General features: G+C 36.4%; 1 non-coding gene across 1 annotated transcript; it reads left to right on the forward strand.

Annotated features, from left to right (window-relative positions):
* The first annotated feature begins 7,725 nt into the window (after positions 1 to 7,725).
* LOC128057068 (U7 small nuclear RNA) lies at positions 7,726 to 7,787 on the forward strand. Its single transcript, XR_008200253.1, has one exon. It is a non-coding gene; the product is annotated as a U7 small nuclear RNA (small nuclear RNA).
* The last annotated feature ends 2,951 nt before the right edge of the window (positions 7,788 to 10,738 follow it).

The raw sequence follows: 10,738 nt of genomic DNA on the forward strand, positions 1-10,738 counted from the left end.
CTCTTTCACTTTGATCAAGAAGATCTTTAGTTCTTCTTTGCTTTCCGGCATAAGGGTGGTGTCATCTGCGTATCTGAGGTTATTGATATTTCTCTGGCAATGTTGATTTCAGCTTGTGCTTCATCCAGCCCAGAGTTTATCATGATGTACTCCACATTCAATTGTGAGAATATATATATATATGGAGAATATATATATACATACATACAGTGAGGGCTAGAAGATTATCTGTTATCATCATCTTCAACTTCTTTGTAAAGAAAAACAATTTCTCATTTTCTTAAGGCTCTGATAAAAAGTAGACCCTGACAAAGATGTCATTGGTTGGGAATCAGGCCAGATTGTTTTATTACACTGTGCATGCATTCTTCATTTGAGCCATAGACTCAGTTTGTTGATAATATGATCATCCAGGTCTCGTCAACATTTCTTTTCTTTTTCCTTCTCTCCTTTTCTTCTTTTCTTTAAATAAAAATCCTAAGCATTTAATAAATGCTTAAAGAGTGCTATCTGTATGGTCATGGGCCCATAGAGAAACCAAGAATAATATTAATAATTTAAAAAACACAAATTATCAGTATCTGGTCAGAATTAAATGCTTATCAATTATGTATACACTAGTAAAATGTCCCTAGTTTTCTCAAACTATAGTCTTTTAATTGAGCTTCACGTGTGCTGGACTTCAATGTACTAAGGATAAGTGACATTCAGTTTCCTATGTATCTCCTTAGATATTATATATGTATTAATTTTGTGTTAATACCTGTTAACTTGCCCTCAATAATTTAATATGAGAAAGACAAGCTCTACTTTAAAAAACAAAAACAAAACACAATTCCTGCTAGAGTATTTTTCCACCCATGGAGGCCTTTAGAAAAATCAGAATGACCCATCTTTCTGAATATTAAAGCCATAGAGGAGAATGAAGGACCCCTACATTGGACAAGAATTTGAATTTGATATTCTGTCAGACCTTTTCTTCACCTTTGCTTGTTTGATTTTATTTCTACATCTTTATCTTTCTTCACTCCCCTACAGAACATGTTCTGTGCCTTGCCACTTGTATGCATTGCCCATAATTCCCTCTACTCTTCACTTGTCTAAGCCCTTGCTCTCTTTGAAAATAAAGTTAAAGTTAAGGGGTTAAAATTAAGGGCTTTTCTATTTAATTAAACATAAAAATATCTGGTAAAAAAAAAAAAAAGATATGGGGAAGGACCAGCTGGCTGTTACATCTCATCCAGTTTATCATCAGAGTTGCTGATCTTGATATCTAAAGAGCTGCCTTCCTGTACATCTCACTTCATTGGCCTGTGTTCAGTGAAAGGTATGACTGCCTTAAAACTCTACCTGTTCCATGAAGCTTTCATTGATAGGTTCACCTTCTAAAATTTTGGCAGAAAATTCCAACTTTGAGTCTTTTTAGCAAAGTCATAAGTGAATAATTCAATAGGTGAAAGAAAGTAATATGGGGGTGATATAACACATGCAATTCTTTTTAATTGATGCCTCTTACTCAGTGGACTATTAATCCTGATTTCTCACTTCGCAGTAATGCCCCTAAGTTCACACTCTGATTTTTTTTTTTTTCCTTCAAGTGTAAAGATCTCACTCAAATAACCCTTAGAGATAGTGAGTTAAACACATGCATTAGCTTCCACTTTTTTGTGAATTATAATCTCACCAAAATTATAACTATTTGGAAAATGGCAGAATGGGAAACAGAGTTGCATGGTGAGGGAGCCTATTTCTGTGTATGTGTAGAGGGATAAAACTCACAAAAGAAAGCAAAATCTCAAGTTCCATAGATATTGACTAAAACTGAAAAGTGAAGAAGTAGCAGTATAGGCATGTTATTTAGAGAGACAGGCAAATAAACATAATCAGTTAAAATATTAAAAGGAAGAGCTGATCTTTTGGCAGCAGCAAATGTATGTGGCATAAAGAAAAAAAACGACTCAAACTATATTTATGCATTACTTCCTGTATTACAGCCAGATTCTTTACCAGCTGAGCCACCAGGGAAGCCCTATATTTATGCACAAGTTTTATTTAAAATACTAAATATGAACTTTGTTATAGAATAAACTATATAATTTTAGAAAATTATAACAAAGTGTAACAATAGGATACACACATACACACATATGAAACAGAAGATGTGATCTCTGACTGGGCAACACTGGGCAGCTTGGCTGTCTTCTAAAAGGCTGATCTTATGTCATAGTTATAGTTAGTGTATCATAGTTTAAGGTTTGACCCCTAGTAGTGTAAACTCCACTCCAGTACTCTTGCCTGGAAAATCCCATGGACGGAGGAGCTTGGTAGGCTGCAATCCATGGGGTCGCGAAGAGTCGGACACGACTGAGCGACTTCACTTTCACTTTTCACTTTCATGCATTGGAGAAGGAAATGGCAACCCACTCCAGTGTTCTTGCCTGGAGAATCCCAGGGACGGGGGAGCCTGGTGGGCTGCCTTCTATGGGGTTGCACAGAGTTGGACACGACTGAAGCGACTTAGCAGTATAAACTCAGATATGATTCCTTAGCATACCAAGAGTAGATGCTTCTCTTATTGGCAGATTCAGGCCAAAAAAGTTTATGAAACTGATGTTCAAAATCAAAATGTTCCCTTTAAAATATTTAATAAGTATAGATTGTAAAGGAACCAAACATCTAAAATCCATATAACCAGTTTCTCTTGCCTGATGGCCAGATCTATTCATGAAATTATCTATAAGAATGCTTCTTAACAAGCATACAACATAAAATATAGACAGAGTAGGGAATAGTTATTATTGTTCTGTTGGTATGTACCAGTGATGTCCAATATAAATATAATGCAATCCACAAGTGGGAGTCCCATATGTAATTTAGATGTTTCTGAAGGCCATGTTAGAAAAATAAGAAGAAACAGATGAAACAGATTTTAGTACTATAATTTATTTCACACAATATATATAAAATATAATTTTAACATGCAATCAAGAAAAACATACTAAGATATTTATGTAGCATTGGTACTATGTCTTCGAAATTCAAAGTGTATTTCACACTTACTGCATATCACAACTTTGATCAGCCACATTTCATGTGGTCATTAGCAACATATAGCTAATGACTACCAAATAGGATACTGCCAGGCAAGACTCCTATAAGCATTCAACAAGAAAATTAAACAGCAAAAGGGGGCTTTTCAACTTGGATTTAGAACCTCAGTTGTTAGTTATATAATTTAGATATTTAACTGTCTCAGGCTAAGATAACAAGATGTATACTTTTCTGGGTACAATGCATGCTAAGTTCTTTGACTTAGAGATGTTTCTTTCTTCTAAATAATGCCTGGTTGGATTCAGCTCAAGTTTACCTCTATGAATTTTCCTTTTTGTTTTCTGAATAAGCAACTAGTGTGGTGGATGACATATTCTTTCTTTAAATATCCTAATCCCTAATTTCTATTTATCTGGCAGCCCAGCAGGCTCCCCCATCCCTGGGATTCTCCAGGCAAGAACACTGGAGTGGGTTGCCATTTCCTTCTCCAATGCATGAAAGTGAAAAGTGAAAGTGAAATCGCTCAGTCGTGTCCGACTCTTAGTGACCCCATGGACTGTAGCCCATCAGGCTCCTCCATCCATGGGATTTTCCAGGCAAGAGTACTGGAGTGGGTTGCCAAGCAGAGTGTATTCCTTTTAGTAATCTTGCATATCTTTCCTATATTCCACTATGATACAGCATTAGAGGAGAAATTTCCTTTCCATTATTTTCATATTTTTGGAAAATATTTTATTGCAGCCCTCAGGGGCAGGAAATTGAAGTCCATATTTCATAATTATGATGAGTGCATTCCCATATACCTTCCTGTAGATATGAATCATAATTTAGCAAGTTAGTAAGCTAAAGAATATATATCATTACAGTTCTTATATTTGAAAATATAAATTATATTTTAAATATGCAAATAAAACTCAACATATAAATTAATATAAAATATGTTATACTTTAAATGTGCAAAAAACACTCAACATAAAAATTATGCCATAGAAACTATTTTCATATTTATTAAAAATGTTACATGTTCTTTAGATGCTTCAAATATATTTTGTTTATAATCTATAGAAACTAAAATTGCCTTTTACAAATGTTCTAGGAATTCACTGGTTATTATGGGAAATATATATGTTATAAAATATTTTAAATGGATTTATTATCTGTACACTTTTCTTATTTTTATAAAATATGCATGAAATTATAACATAAAGAACAAATGACATTGGCATTTGTCAGCAGAATGTTTATAAATTAGGAATAAATATACCATAAATAACAGTCATAAATGCATAAGAACCTCCTTTAAAAGATGGCAAACATATACAGGAATAAATATGTGAAATTGTAAACACAAGTAACATTTTTCCATTAGATTCAATTTCTCAATGTCTTGGCAGTTATTTTCTTGGCAAGTTATTTCAGCAAGGCCTATTTTCTGCATTATATTTGGCAAATACTATAGAGATTTTATTGGAGAAGGCAATGGCACCCTGCTCCAGTACTCTTGCCTGGAAAATCCCATGGATGGAGGAGCCTAGTGGGCTGCAGTCCATGGGGTTGCTAAGAGTCAGACACGACTGAGCAACTTCACTTTCACTTTTCACTTTCATGAATTGGAGAAGGAAATGGCAACCCACTCCAGTGTTCTTGCTTGGAGAATCCCAGGGATGGCAGAGGCTGGTGGGCTGCCGTCTATGGGGTTGCACAGAGTCGGACACGACTGAAGCGACTTAGCAGCAGCAGCAGCAGCATAGAGATTGTATAGTGGTAAGATTACTAGTTAGAGGACTTGGCATTAGGAACTCTCCTATTGCAAACTGGGAAAGATATTTTTCATCTTATGAAAATAAGAGATTCTTCTGAACTGTAACGTACAGGAATGTGTATATGACTGGACTAAGGTGTGACTACTCCTACCCAGAGGTTCTTGACCCTCACTCTGGCTCTCTCTTTAAAACTTAATGAAGACTTTCTAGACCTACTGAAAGAATGCATACATTTCTTGGAGGAATGCAACCTCATATGCCTACCCATGAATCTAAGGTTTCTAAGACCTCAGAACATCAGAAATCTTGGATTTGATTTCTGCTTGTATTATTCAATATTAGACCCTGGACAAATTGCTCAGCATCCCCTTAGCATCCCCTCCTTAGCTTCAACATCCTCTTGTGTAAAACAGTGATAATAATTCCTGTCATGCCTCTCTTATGTGTATATGTATTCATACGGTGATTCCTTGGTGGCTCAGATGGTAAAGAATCCGCCTGCAATGCAGGAGACCTGGGTTTGATCCCTGGGTTGGGAAGATCAGCTGCAGAAGGGAATGGCTACCCACTGCATTGTTCTAGCCTGAAGAATTCCATGGACAGAGGAGCCTGATGGTCTACAGTACATGGGTCACAAAGAGTTGGACATGACTGAATGACTAATACATACGCATGTACAGGTGTATGTATGTATGTATGTTTGTGTTTCTATGTGTGCCATATTAAAGCTCTTAAACATAATCAAGGGCTTTCCAGGTGGCTCAGTAGTAAAGAATCCATGTGCCAATGCAGAAGACGCAGGAGATTTGGGTTCAATCCCTGGGTTGGGAAGACTCCCTAGAGAAGGAAATTGCAACCCACTCCAGTATTCTTGCCTGGAAAATCCCATGGACAGAGGAGGCTGGCAGGCTACAGTCCATAGGGTCACAAAGAGTCAGACATGACTTAGCGACTAAGCAACAACAACAAACTTAGTCAAAGAAACAGTACTAGTATATTTTATCCAAGAATAAAAACATTTTATTTTTATCATTAGCTCTGAGCCAGATAATATACTACAACTTTACTCCATTGACTTTTTATCCTTATGAGGTAGAATAGCTGTTTGCATTTCCCAAATGAAAAAAAAAAAAATTGAGATTTAGAGTTGTTAAATAATTGTCTAAAATTACACTGTCAGAAAATGGCAGAGTAAGGAATTGAATATGGGAGCCTAGTCTAACTTCAAAGTCTAATCTTTTAAAGACATTTCTTACTTCCTTAAGTACACTTGAACTCATTTCAAAAAGTGATTAGTCAGTTCAACAGGACCTAGTTTTGCCTAAAATAATTGTGAAACTGTCATAACAATTTAGGGCTTAGGCTGGTAGTATGTAATGCTGAAAAAAAAAAATATACCATTACTCAGGATTCTGTGACCCCTTTTATCCTGGGTATCCTCCAACATCCTTGCCTGTTTCATTTATAAATGCTGTGTTCCTGTTAGGTCATCTGCTAAACCACATAATGGGATTAGCATCCCTCCTTTGGTCCTTTGCTGATGCAAACATCTATTTGTCTTTTCCCTTGGTTGGTTTTATGTTCTTCTATTATTCCTTCTAGCAGTAAATATTCTCTAAATCTAAGTTCTGGCAGTATTTTCATATTTCTTGTTTCTCTAATCCTATCTTTTCTTTCTCCCTCCAACTCCTCTCCATTCTGGTATTTTAATATCTCATCTCCATAGTAACAGTATCTAAGTCTTTGAGCTACACCATCCTAAATGACATTCTAAGGTCTCTGTCTTAACTGTTGTTCTGTAAGCATTTCTGCTATTGATGCCTCCACACCTCCATGACATTACACCTAGCTTTTATTCTGCCTTCCCTCTCTTCCACTGCACTTGAAATTGCTCTTTCATGTTCAACAATGGCTTATGAAATGCAAAATCAAGTAGGCTTTCTCATCTTTCAGTTTATTTAACCTTTTGGTGGGAATTAGTACTATTAGTCTCCCTTTCCTTTTTAGAAATCTCTACTCTTGACTCTTGCAATTTCCTAAATCTCCTCCTGAATGTCTCACTATCTTCATTGAGCCCTTTAATAGTCTACACTGAGCTACCAGTTCCTACTTGCTCCTTCAAATAAAGGAGAAAGGAAGGCAAGGGGACAACTATGACTATATATTGTCCTTTGCAGGAAGCAAAGACCACCTGAATGACAACGAGCATAAGCTATTTACTAAGAGCTTGTTATAGCAAGAAAATGAGCCATCATCACTTGCGTTTGGCAGAGACTCAAAGGCAGGCAAGAGAATGGGAAAGCTTTACAGTGGGGGAGAAAAAGGAATTCTTCAAGTATGTCTTGATTATAGAATATTGGCATGGATAACCTGGAGGTGGGCTAACTAGAAATCCAGCATCCTAAGCAACGGGTTTAGGGAATGTATATGGATTTCTTTGGTAGATCTTGAGTTGGAAACAAGGATAGGGGATAAAAATTTGGGAAGCTGGCAGTCATTACCTAAGTACTGACTAGTTTAGGCCAATTACTGCAGCGGCTATAGTTTGGATTCCCAGAATGGTAACTACAAGATTTTGGTCAAAGTTCTATTCTTATATGTGGTCTGACCTCATTGTTCCATTATCTCTCACCCTGAACTCCTAAAAGATGCTACTTTTAGAAACTAGCTCCTGCTTCTGGTCCTGATTTGCTACCACAATGTGTCTACCAGAGTGGAGGCAGGATAGATATTCTCTCTTCTTAAACTCCTTTAATCATTGACATGTTTATAGAACAACATGTTCACTGTCATCCATATAATGCCTATGTGGGCACACAAAGAGAGAGCTTCTCAAATGTATGGCAAGGCCATTTTTGTTTTTCCACCGTGGTTTTGAAGATAGATGCAGTAATGTAAAATAACAGTTTTCCAGTGTTAAAGCTCTTTTAGAATTTGTCTAGCAGGTTTTCCAGTCTGCACCAGAAAACTCCAAGAAAAAAATGACAATGTTTCAAATATTCAACTTTCCTCCTGATTAACACATAAAATTAGAAAAAAAATTAAATGCATTACTTTCCCTTTCCCTTTACATTTCTTTTTTTCCAGAATCATTTTATTTTTCTTCTGTTCTTTTATATCTGCTTCACAGAGAGTGGTACATTTCCATTCTGAAATCTATATTGTGTCACCTGGACCAGGTATACCATAGTGATTTCAATCAAGAAGCAGATAAATCATGTGTGGTTGATAAAAGAGTTATATGATAGCAATGGAAAATGAATTATAATAAAAAATAATTGTCTTTATTGAACTAGAAGGCAGGTATTGTGGGGCTTAATGTTGTATAAAGTCCTAAGATTTTAGAGTTTTAGGTAGCACTGTCATAAATCATGATACAAAACATTTCTGTATTTCACAGATCATGCATGCACAATCCTTTTCACCATTTGACAGGAATATTTCAAGATCCATTAGGTGGTTTCTGCTGTGATTCTATGAACAAAATCTGTTCTGTTCTTATGAACATCCAAGGAGAGGACAAAAATGTTTCAACAAGTCACATACCAGGGCCCTAAACAACTGAGTCACCCTCAAAACTGAGGACAGAGCAAGGGAAACATTTTCTTTCAATGTTAACAACCTTTGTATTGAGTCTACCACAAAATTCATTGTTAGAATTTAAAATGCTCAGATATAATGTGAAGAGTTCATTGAGGTTTATCTCATGATATTATCACTAAAATTAAGATATAGAACATTTATATTACAAGGAATATTTCCTTCACACAACTCATCAGCCAATCTATCCTACCCTCAAGTTTTTACCAAATATCTACTACTGTTCTGAGTTCAAATACCATAATTAGTTTTGTCTGTTCTTGAAATTAATATAAATCCAGCCATATAGTGTGTACACTTTTATATCTGACTCCTTGCACTCAATGTCTTTGACAATTTTTTTGTGTGTATAGCAGTATTTCTTACTTTGTTATTACTAAATTTGCTAAATAGAATTCAGTTATATTAATACAGCATGCTTTGTGAATGCAATGGTATGGAAATGGTGTGAACCTAAGAGAAGCAGAAGATATTAAGAAGAGGTAGCAAGAATACACAAAAGAACTGTACAAAAAAGATTTTCATGAACAAGATAATCACAGTGGTGTGATCACTCACCTAGAGCCAAACATCCTGGAATGTGAAGTCAAGTGGGCCTTAGGAAGCATCACTATGAACAAAGCTAGTGGAGGTGATGGAATTCCATTTGAGCTGTTTCAAATCCTAAAAGATGATGCTACGAAAGTTCTGCACTTAATATGCCAGCAAATTTGGAAAAGGCAATAGTGGCCATAGGACTGGAAAAGGTCAGTTTTCATTCCAATCCCAAAGAAAGGCAATGCCAAAGAATGCTCAAACTACCACACAATTGCACTCATCTCTCAAGCTAGTAAATAATGCTCTAAATTCTCCAAGCCAGGTTTCAACAATATGTGAACCATGAACTTCCAGATGTTTAAGCTAGTTTTAGAAAAGGCAGAGGAACCAGAGATCAAATTGCCAACATCCACTGGATCACCAAAAAAGCAAGAGTTCCAGAAAAACATCCATTATGGCTTTATTGACTATGTTAAAGCCTTTGTGCAGATCACCACCAACTGGAAAATTCTTCAAGAGATTGGAACACCAGACCACATTGAAAAATCTGTATTCAGGTCAGGAAGTAACAGTTAGAACTGGACATGGAACAACAGATTGGTTCCAAATAGAAAAAGGAGTACATCAAGGCTGTATATTGTCACCCTGCTTATTTAACTTATATGTAGAGTACATCATGAGAAACACTGGGCCGGATGACCCACAAGCTGGAATCAAGATTGCCGGGAGAAATATTAATAATCTCAGATATGCAGATAATACCACCCCTATGGCAGAAAGTGAAGAAGAACGGAAGAGCTTCTTGATGAAAGTGAAAGAGGAGAGTGAAAAAGTTGGCTTAAAGCTCAACATTCAGAAAACTAAGATCATGGCATCTGGTCCCATCACTTCATGGGAAATAGATGGGGAAACAGTAGAAACAGTGTCAGACTTTATTTTGGGGGGCACCAAAATCACTGCGGATGGTGACTGCAGCCATGAAATTAAAAGATGCTTACTCTTTGGAAGAAAAGTGTGATCAACCTAGACAGTATATTAAAAGCAAGAGACATTTTTTTGCCAACAAATATCCGTCTAGTCAAGGCTATGGATTTTCCAGTAGTATGTATGGATGTGAGAGTTGGAAGAAATTTGAGCACTGAAGAATTGATGCTTTTGAACTATGGTGTTGGAGATTCTTGAGAGTCCCTTGGACTGCAAGGAGATCCAGCCAATCCAACCTAAAGGAAATTAGTTCTGAATATTCATTGGAAGGACTGATGCTGAAGCTGAAACTCCAATACTTTGGCCACATGATGTGCAGCACTGACTTATTGGAAGAGACCCTGATACTGGGAAAGATTGAAGGCAAGAGGAGAAGGGATGACAGAGGATGAGATGGTTGGATGGCATCACCAACTCAATGGACATGAGTTTGAGTAAGCTCTGGGAATTGGTGATGGACAGTGAGGCCTGGCATGCTGCAATCCATGGGGTCTCAAAGAGTTGGACATGACTAAGCGACTAAACTGAACTGAAATTTTGAATTATTTTACCGATGAAAATTTGGATCGTTTCCTTTTTTTCTCACTGGGTAACACTGCTCTGGACATTCCTTTAAGACTTTGTGTATATATGCACCCTCATTTCTCTTAGAGATATACTTAGAAATAGAATTACTAGTTCATGCAATAGGTGTATGATTATGAAGAAAGGAAACTGTCAAAGAATTTTTTCAAAATGGCTATATCATGTCACATTCCAATAAGCAATATGTGAGAATTTTCCTCTACATTGTCATTAACTCT

Source organism: Budorcas taxicolor, chromosome 11 (assembly GCF_023091745.1).
Source record: "Budorcas taxicolor isolate Tak-1 chromosome 11, Takin1.1, whole genome shotgun sequence".
NCBI classification, from domain to species: Eukaryota; Metazoa; Chordata; class Mammalia; order Artiodactyla; family Bovidae; genus Budorcas; species Budorcas taxicolor.